Source organism: Syngnathus scovelli, unplaced genomic scaffold (assembly GCF_024217435.2).
Source record: "Syngnathus scovelli strain Florida unplaced genomic scaffold, RoL_Ssco_1.2 HiC_scaffold_74, whole genome shotgun sequence".
In the NCBI taxonomy this organism is placed as follows: Eukaryota; Metazoa; Chordata; class Actinopteri; order Syngnathiformes; family Syngnathidae; genus Syngnathus; species Syngnathus scovelli.
Genome location: NW_026061657.1, coordinates 1,050 through 10,000, shown reverse-complemented (window position 1 = coordinate 10,000; position 8,951 = coordinate 1,050).

Genomic DNA, 8,951 nt, shown 5'->3' with positions numbered 1-8,951 from the left:
CCCGGTCACGCGATGCGGCCAGGATGCGGAGTTTTGCCGGCGCTGGGGGGATCCGGAAGGACGAAGGGGCGACGGTGGCGGTCACAGCTCGTCGCCTCCGTGACCCAGACGGGACTGTGCGCACCCCGAGTCAGACTCGGTTCGGCGCGGCCCGCTGCGGCCGGCTGGCGAGGTGAGATGTGGGCCATTGCCGCGCTCCCGACGAACCGTTCCGGGGGGCTGGTGACGTCGCGCGTTCGGCGCTGATGCTGCGACCGGGAGGGAAGCTGCGCCCCGTCCGAGTCAGACTCGGTCGTTGCGGCCCCCCCGAGCCCGCACGCCTCACGCGGAGGGGTCATACGCCCCGGCGGCCACGATAGACGCCTCCCGCTTCGCGGTGGTCGGGAAGGCGTGTGCGGATATGTGCGGAGGTTGGGACTCGGGCTTGGTCTTTGAGAAATCGGTTTCGCGGTCGACCGGCGCGGCCGGCGGACGCCCACGTGGCGTGCCGCAAGTCGGATCGCGCGCTCGGCCTCCGTGGATGGCCTCTGGGTGAGGTTGAGCCGGGGCGTCTCGGTTTCGCTGCCGTACGGTTCGCGCTAGGCCTGCGCGGGCGGCGCGGGGCGCGCGCTCGCGCGGCGGCCGTAGCGCTGGAGTGCGACCCGCAAGTGGGGAGGAACCGTCCACCCAACGCCGGCGGTAGCCGGGGCCGGTGGGGGCCCTACCAAGGCGGGTCATGGGCGCATGTCGGTCAGGTTATAAGAGTGTTTTTCGCTCCGGGCTAGAGCCGGGTGAGGTCGTCTCGAACCACGTGCCTGAAGGCCGCCTCGCGCCGGATTCGGCCCCGCTCATTCGTCGGAGTGACCGCCCGACGCGGGCATCGCTAGATTAGCCGTGGCCCCGATCCTTCCCCATCGACAGCCTTTCGCCCCCTTCGCTCCGGCCTCTGAGGCGGCCGGTACCCCTTTCTTGGATGAGACAGAACCCTTGACGGGCCGTTCGCAGATTTTTGCCCGGGCATTGTTTACCGAGGCGGCCGGTACCTCCGTCTGCCTTGGATGGACCGCATCCGCAGATTTTCGTCCGGCCTTAGCTTAAGGAGACGGCCGTTGCCTCCGATCCTCCGGGCTAGAGCCGGGTGAGGTCGTCTCGAACCACGTGCCTGAAGGCCGCCTCGCGCCGGATTCGGCCCCGCTCATTCGTCGGAGTGACCGCCCGACGCGGGCATCGCTAGATTAGCCGTGGCCCCGATCCTTCCCCATCGACAGCCTTTCGCCCCCTTCGCTCCGGCCTCTGAGGCGGCCGGTACCCCTTTCTTGGATGAGACAGAACCCTTGACGGGCCGTTCGCAGATTTTTGCCCGGGCATTGTTTACCGAGGCGGCCGGTACCTCCGTCTGCCTTGGATGGACCGCATCCGCAGATTTTCGTCCGGCCTTAGCTTAAGGAGACGGCCGTTGCCTCCGATCCTCCGGGCTAGAGCCGGGTGAGGTCGTCTCGAACCACGTGCCTGAAGGCCGCCTCGCGCCGGATTCGGCCCCGCTCATTCGTCGGAGTGACCGCCCGACGCGGGCATCGCTAGATTAGCCGTGGCCCCGATCCTTCCCCATCGACAGCCTTTCGCCCCCTTCGCTCCGGCCTCTGAGGCGGCCGGTACCCCTTTCTTGGATGAGACAGAACCCTTGACGGGCCGTTCGCAGATTTTTGCCCGGGCATTGTTTACCGAGGCGGCCGGTACCTCCGTCTGCCTTGGATGGACCGCATCCGCAGATTTTCGTCCGGCCTTAGCTTAAGGAGACGGCCGTTGCCTCCGATCCTCCGGGCTAGAGCCGGGTGAGGTCGTCTCGAACCACGTGCCTGAAGGCCGCCTCGCGCCGGATTCGGCCCCGCTCATTCGTCGGAGTGACCGCCCGACGCGGGCATCGCTAGATTAGCCGTGGCCCCGATCCTTCCCCATCGACAGCCTTTCGCCCCCTTCGCTCCGGCCTCTGAGGCGGCCGGTACCCCTTTCTTGGATGAGACAGAACCCTTGACGGGCCGTTCGCAGATTTTTGCCCGGCCTGTGTTTAAGGAGGCGGCCGGTACCTCCCTCCTTGGATGACCAACAACCCTTGACGGGCCATTCGCAGATTTTTGCCCGGCCTGTGTTTAAGGAGGCGGCCGGTACCTCCCTCCTTGGATGACCAACAACCCTTGACGGGCCATTCGCAGATTTTTGCCCGGCCTGTGTTTAAGGAGGCGGCCGGTACCTCCCTCCTTGGATGACCTTCTACCCTTGACGGGCCATTCGCAGATTTTTGCCCGGCCTGTGTTTAAGGAGGCGGCCGGTACCTCCCACCTTGGATGACCCACTACCCTTGACGGGCCCATTCGCAGATTTTTGCCCGGCCTGTGTTTAAGGAGGCGGCCGGTACCTCCCACCTTGGATGACCCACTACCCTTGACGGGCCCATTCGCAGATTTTTGCCCGGCCTGTGTTTAGGGAGGCGACCGGTCCTCCGTAGCTTGATCGGATTTCCCTTCCGGCCTGTGTTTAAGGAGGCGGCCGGTCCTCCGTAGCTTGACCGGATTTCCCTTCCAGCCTGTGTTTAAGGAGGCGGCTGGTCCTCCCCGGTCGGTTGCCAAGCGACCGGGACCCGCAAGTGGGCAGGAACCGTCCACCCAACGCCGGCGAGCCGGGGCCGGTGGGGGCCCTACCAAGGCGGGTCTAACTTCAGGCGGTGCAAACGGGGGAGGGGGGTAAGGACGGCTGCCGGGAGCAGACAGCCGTCCCCGGGAGGGGGTAGTAGCTTCGCGGCGGCCGCCGGGAGCAGACGGCCGTCCGCGCATTCTGCCAATGCCTGTAGGACTTTGAATATTTCACAGCCGTGCCGTGGCACTTAGAAAATTTTTCAGAGACGTGGCACTTAGAAAGTTTTTCAGAGATGTGGCACTTTGAAAGTTTTTGAGAGATGTGGCACTTAGAAATTTTTTGAGAGATGTGGCACTTAGAAATTTTTTGAGAGATGTGGCACTTAGAAATTTTTTGAGAGATGTGGCACTTTGAAAATTTTTGAGAAATGTGGCACTTAGAAAATTTTCTCTCTCTCTCTGGAAGTGCCGTGCCTTCTTCAGTTCTGCTATCCGAGCAGGGGACGCTTGCTGGCGGCCGTTACCAGCGCTCGGACCAGGCCCAATTGATTTGCATGGAAAACAATTGCGTCCCCCATGCTCGTTCTGACTATATTTTGCGAAAGGGGGGTAAAGTGATGAGTACACTAAGTGGGGGGACCAACCCATGTACTCTAGAAAAAGTACATGGGTTGACAAAAGACCAGTTGGTAATGCACCCCTGGTACCCAAACCCCTGGTACCTTTAGGCACTTAGAAAAAATTTCGCCCAAATTTGGAGGTCGCTCCAGGGGAAGAGGCCGAATTTTCGCCTATTACGGCCGACCGCGGGAACCAGCCGAGGCGGACGCTTTTCGGCGCAAGAGCCGTTGGCACTTAGAAAATATTCGCTAAACTTCAAAGGACCTCCAGGGGAAGAGGCCGAATTGTCACTTTTTCTGGCCGACATCGGGAACCAGCCGAGTCGGACTCTTTACGGCGGAGCAGCCGTTGGCACTTAGAAAATATTCGCCAAACTCGGCCGGACTTCCAGGGGAAGAGGCCGAATTGTCACTTGTTCTGCCCGACATCGGGAACCAGCCGAGTCGGACACTTTAAGGCGGAGCAGCCGTTGGCACTTAGAAAATATTCGCCAAACTTGAACGGACCTCCAGGGGAAGAGGCCGAATTTTCACCTGTTCTGGCCGACATCGGGAACCAGCCGAGTCGGACGCTTTACGGCGGAGCAGCCGTTGGCACTTAGAAAATATTCGTTAAACTTGAAAGGACCTCCAGGGGAAGAGGCCGAATTGTCACTTGTTCTGGCCGACATCGGGAACCAGCCGAGTCGGACGCTTTAAGGCGGAGCAGCCGTTGGCACTCAGAAAATATTCGTTAAACTTGAAAAGACCTCCAGGGGAAGAGGCCGAATTGTCACTTCTTCTGGCCGACATCGGGAACCAGCCGAGTCGGGCCCTTTAAGGCTGAGCAGCCGTTGGCACTTAGGAAATATTTGCCTTAACTCGGCCGGACTTCCAGGGGAAGAGGCCGGATTTTCACTTGTTCTGGCCGACATCGGGAACCAGCCGAGTCGGACGCTTTAAGGCGGAGCAGCCGTTGGCACTTAGAAAATATTCCCCAAACTTGAACGGACCTCCAGGGGAAGAGGCCGAATTTTCACTTGTTCTGGCCGACATCGGGAACCAGCCGAGTCGGACGCTTTACGGCGGAGCAGCCGTTGGCACTTAGAAAATATTCGTTAAACTTCAACTGACCTCCAGGGGAAGAGGCCGAATTTTCACTTGTTCTGGCCGACATCGGGAACCAGCCGAGTCGGACGCTTTACGGCGGAGCAGCCGTTGGCACTTAGAAAATATTCGTTAAACTTCAACTGACCTCCAGGGGAAGAGGCCGAATTTTCACTTGTTCTGGCCGACATCGGGAACCAGCCGAGTCGGACGCTTTACGGCGGAGCAGCCGTTGGCACTTAGAAAATATTCGTTAAACTTGAACGGACCTCCAGGGGAAGAGGCCGAATTTTCACTTGTTCTGGCCGACATCGGGAACCAGCCGAGTCGGACGCTTTACGGCGGAGCAGCCGTTGGCACTTAGAAAATATTCGTTAAACTTCAACTGACCTCCAGGGGAAGAGGCCGAATTTTCACTTGTTCTGGCCGACATCGGGAACCAGCCGAGTCGGACCCTTTACGGCGGAACAGCCGTTGGCACTTAGGAAATATTTGCCTTAACTTGGCCGCACTTCCAGGGGAAGAGGCCGAATTTTCACTTGTTCTGGCCGACATCGGGAACCAGCCGAGTCGGACGCTTTACGGCGGAGCAGCCGTTGGCACTTAGAAAATATTCGTTAAACTTCAACTGACCTCCAGGGGAAGAGGCCGAATTTCCACTTATTCTGGCCGACATCGGGAACCAGCCGAGTCGGACGCTTTACGGCGGAGCAGCCGTTGGCACTTAGGAAATATTCGCCAAACTTGGCCGCACTTCCAGGGGAAGAGGCCGAATTTCCACTTGTTCTGGCCGACATCGGGAACCAGCCGAGACGGACGCTTTACGGCGGAGCAGCCGTTGGCACTTAGAAAATATTCGTTAATCTTGAACGGACCTCCAGGGGAAGAGGCCGAATATTCACTTGTTCTGGCCGACATCGGGAACCAGCCGAGTCGGACGCTTTTCGGCGCAAGAGCCGTTGGCACTTAGGAAATATTCGCCGAACTCGGCCGGACTTCCAGGGGAAGAGGCCGAATTTTCACTTGTTCTGGCCGAAATCGGGAACCAGCCGAGTCGGACTCTTTACGGCGGAGCAGCCGTTGGCACTTAGGAAATATTTGCCAAAATGTTCCGGACCTCCAGGGGAAGAGGCCGAATATTCACTTGTTCTGGCCGACATCGGGAACCAGCCGAGTCGGACACTTTACGGCGGAGCAGCCGTTGGCACTTAGGAAATATTCGTTAAACTTCAACTGACCTCCAGGGGAAGAGGCCGAATTTTCACTTGTTCTGGCCGACATCGGGAACCAGCCGAGTCGGTCTCTTTACGGCGGAGCAGCCGTTGGCACTTAGGAAATATTCGCCGAACTTGGCCGGACTTCCAGGGGAAGAGGCCGGATTTTCACTTGTTCTGGCCGACATCGGGAACCAGCCGAGTCGGACACTTTACGGCGGAGCAGCCGTTGGCACTTAGGAAATATTTGCCAAAATGTTCCGGACCTCCAGGGGAAGAGGCCGAATATTCACTTGTTCTGGCCGACATCGGGAACCAGCCGAGTCGGACACTTTAAGGCTGAGCAGCCGTTGGCACTTAGGAAATATTCGCCTTAACTCGGCCGGACTTCCAGGGGAAGAGGCCGGATTTTCACTTGTTCTGGCCGACATCGGGAACCAGCCGAGTCGGACCCTTTAAGGCTGAGCAGCCGTTGGCACTTAGGAAATATTTGCCTTAACTCGGCCGGACTTCCAGGGGAAGAGGCCGATTTTTCACTTGTTCTGGCCGACCGGGGGAACCAGCCGAGTCGGACACTTTACGGCGGAGCAGCCGTTGGCACTTAGGAAATATTCGCCAAAATGTTCCGGACCTCCAGGGGAAGAGGCCGAATTTTCACTTGTTCTGGCCGACCGGGGGAACCAGCCGAGGCGGACACTTTACGGCGGAGCAGCCGTTGGCACTTTGAAAATATTCGCCAAAATGTTCCGGACCTCCAGGGGAAGAGGCCGAATTTTCACTTGTTCTGGCCGACCGGGGGAACCAGCCGAGGCGGACACTTTACGGCGGAGCAGCCGTTGGCACTTTGAAAATATTCGCCAAAATGTTCCGGACCTCCAGGGGAAGAGGCCGAATTTTCGCTCGTTCGGGCCGACCGGGAGAACCAGCCGAGGCGGACACTTTACGGCGGTTGAGCCGTTGGCACTTAGAAATTATTCAGACTTCCATAAACACACATCGGCCTTTTGCCGTCACTGCCCGGGATGGGCACCGTGGTAGCTAGGACAGTTCGTGTGACAGCTTCCGCTGGCACTTAGACAATTTTTAAAATGAAAATAAACAGTTCTGCACATACGTGCCGACTATATTTTGCGAAAGGGGGGTAAAGTGATGAGTACACTAAGTGGGGGGACCAAGTACATAAAGCCTACCCCTGGTACCTCAGAGAGGCCGAATTGACACATTTTGTGTCCGACCGCGGGAACCAGCCGAGGCGGACGCTTTTCGGCGCAAGAGCCGTTGGCACTTAGAAAATATTCGTTAATCTTGAACGGACCTCCAGGGGAAGAGGCCGAATTTTCACTTGTTCTGGCCGACATCGGGAACCAGCCGAGTCGGACTCTTTACGGCGGAACAGCCGTTGGCACTTAGAAAATATTCGTTAAACTTCAACTGACCTCCAGGGGAAGAGGCCGAATTTCCACTTGTTCTGGTCGACATCGGGAACCAGCCGAGTCGGACGCTTTACGGCGGAGCAGCCGTTGGCACTTAGAAAATATTCGTTAAACTTCAACTGACCTCCAGGGGAAGAGGCCGAATTTTCACTTGTTCTGGCCGACATCGGGAACCAGCCGAGTCGGACGCTTTACGGCGGAGCAGCCGTTGGCACTTAGAAAATATTCGTTAAACTTCAACTGACCTCCAGGGGAAGAGGCCGAATTTTCACTTGTTCTGGCCGACATCGGGAACCAGCCGAGTCGGACGCTTTACGGCGGAGCAGCCGTTGGCACTTAGAAAATATTCGTTAAACTTCAACTGACCTCCAGGGGAAGAGGCCGGATTTTCACTTGTTCTGGCCGACATCGGGAACCAGCCGAGTCGGACCCTTTACGGCGGAGCAGCCGTTGGCACTTAGAAAATATTCGTTAAACTTGAACGGACCTCCAGGGGAAGAGGCCGAATTTTCACTTGTTCTGGCCGACATCGGGAACCAGCCGAGTCGGACGCTTTACGGCGGAGCAGCCGTTGGCACTTAGGAAATATTCGCCAAACTTGGCCGCACTTCCAGGGGAAGAGGCCGAATTTCCACTTGTTCTGGCCGACATCGGGAACCAGCCGAGACGGACGCTTTACGGCGGAGCAGCCGTTGGCACTTAGAAAATATTCGTTAATCTTGAACGGACCTCCAGGGGAAGAGGCCGAATATTATTCACTTGTTCTGGCCGACATCGGGAACCAGCCGAGTCGGACGCTTTTCGGCGCAAGAGCCGTTGGCACTTAGGAAATATTCGCCGAACTCGGCCGGACTTCCAGGGGAAGAGGCCGAATTTTCACTTGTTCTGGCCGAAATCGGGAACCAGCCGAGTCGGACTCTTTACGGCGGAGCAGCCGTTGGCACTTAGGAAATATTTGCCAAAATGTTCCGGACCTCCAGGGGAAGAGGCCGAATATTCACTTGTTCTGGCCGACATCGGGAACCAGCCGAGTCGGACACTTTACGGCGGAGCAGCCGTTGGCACTTAGGAAATATTCGTTAAACTTCAACTGACCTCCAGGGGAAGAGGCCGAATTTTCACTTGTTCTGGCCGACATCGGGAACCAGCCGAGTCGGTCTCTTTACGGCGGAGCAGCCGTTGGCCCTTAGGAAATATTCGCCAAAATGTTCCGGACCTCCAGGGGAAGAGGCCGAATTTTCGCTCGTTCGGGCCGACCGGGAGAACCAGCCGGGTCGGACACGTTACGGCGCAACAGCCGTTAGCACTTAGAAAATATTTGCCAAAATGTTCCGGACCTCCAGGGGAAGAGGCCGAATATTCACTTGTTCTGGCCGACATCGGGAACCAGCCGAGTCGGACACTTTAAGGCTGAGCAGCCGTTGGCACTTAGGAAATATTCGCCTTAACTCGGCCGGACTTCCAGGGGAAGAGGCCGGATTTTCACTTGTTCTGGCCGACATCGGGAACCAGCCGAGTCGGACTCTTTACGGCGGAACAGCCGTTGGCACTTAGGAAATATTTGCCTTAACTCGGCCGGACTTCCAGGGGAAGAGGCCGGATTTTCACTTGTTCTGGCCGACATCGGGAACCAGCCGAGTCGGACTCTTTACGGCGGAACAGCCGTTGGCACTTAGGAAATATTCGCCTTAACTCGGCCGGACTTCCAGGGGAAGAGGCCGGATTTTCACTTGTTCTGGCCGACATCGGGAACCAGCCGAGTCGGACACTTTAAGGCTGAGCAGCCGTTGGCACTTAGGAAATATTTGCCAAAATGTTCCGGACCTCCAGGGGAAGAGGCCGGATTTTCACTTGTTCTGGCCGACATCGGGAACCAGCCGAGTCGGACTCTTTACGGCGGAACAGCCGTTGGCACTTAGGAAATATTCGCCGAACTCGGCCGGACTTCCAGGGGAAGAGGCCGATTTTTCACTTGTTCTGGCCGACATC